Source organism: Branchiostoma floridae, chromosome 14 (assembly GCF_000003815.2).
Source record: "Branchiostoma floridae strain S238N-H82 chromosome 14, Bfl_VNyyK, whole genome shotgun sequence".
Lineage (NCBI taxonomy): Eukaryota > Metazoa > Chordata > Leptocardii > Amphioxiformes > Branchiostomatidae > Branchiostoma > Branchiostoma floridae.
In genome coordinates this window covers 10,759,471-10,760,411 of record NC_049992.1, presented here as the reverse complement: position 1 = coordinate 10,760,411, position 941 = coordinate 10,759,471, and the positions used below count along the sequence as shown (strand labels likewise).

General features: G+C 36.1%; 1 protein-coding gene across 1 annotated transcript in view; it reads left to right on the top strand.

The window, feature by feature from the left end:
• The window catches only part of LOC118430792 (kinesin-like protein KIF1B), a gene marked incomplete in the record, with an annotated part of 54,954 nt that extends 54,515 nt beyond the window's left edge, over window positions 1-439 (top strand). The window contains 1 exon segment of the mRNA XM_035841814.1: window positions 1-439.
• Between the last annotated feature and the right edge of the window lie 502 nt (window positions 440-941).

The following is a 941-nucleotide window of genomic DNA, read 5'->3' as shown; positions in this document are numbered from 1 at the left end:
AGCCAAGTCAATGCAATTTGTTTAGGAAGGTTATCATTAGAACGTTGTTGAATTGAATGTACAGTCATTACAAACAGTTTAAAGTTGTGAAAAGTTTCCACTGAGGAAAGAACACAGATTACAAGTTTATCTTCTGTGTCATCCTGTGTATTGTGCAATTTTGGAAATGCCTAAGACTAACAACTGAAAAAAACACTAGTTATCATTGTTTAAACTTACACCAGTTCTATGAAATGTTTTGCTTGATAATCTTGACAGCAACAGACTGAAATGCAACTGCCTAGAAGCCTCAGAGGAACCATGAGATGTGGATGGAGATAGAATGTAACGTGCGGAAATTTCTTCATAGCTCTAGAATAATCATATGCAGTACTACTGCGAATTTGTTGAAATGTATATGAAGAAAAGACAAGCAGCCGTAGCGCCGAAGGAACTAGTACCACCTCTAGGTTGCCCCTTAAACATGATGTGTATAAACTTGAAGAAAATCATAACGAGTGCTGAAAATGTGTGATACTAGGTAGGGAAACGGTTTGTGTGAGTAAAATACCAGCTCCTTTACGGATACATTACTTTAAAGCGACACTAAGATTAGATGGAGCATCGTGCAAAAAATTGATATCTTAGATCGTTTTTTTACCTTTCAGAAAACGTCTAACATTTAACAAAGAAAGCTGTGTACTGGTATTTTACTCATGATATGAGGGTGTGTTAAGAGGGTGCTGAGAAAGTTTGAAAAATTCTGCTGTGTCTTTTCCCAATATGATTTGTACAGATGGGCATTAAGATCAACTTTAAACAGTTCTGTTGAACAATGCATAGCATTATACACAATGTTAGCCGAGGAAATATAATGAATAACAAATGGTGTATATACTGAGAAATAGCTGATACCACGAGTACAGTTTTCTCAGCACCTCGTTCTTATGGATGGCTTTTGA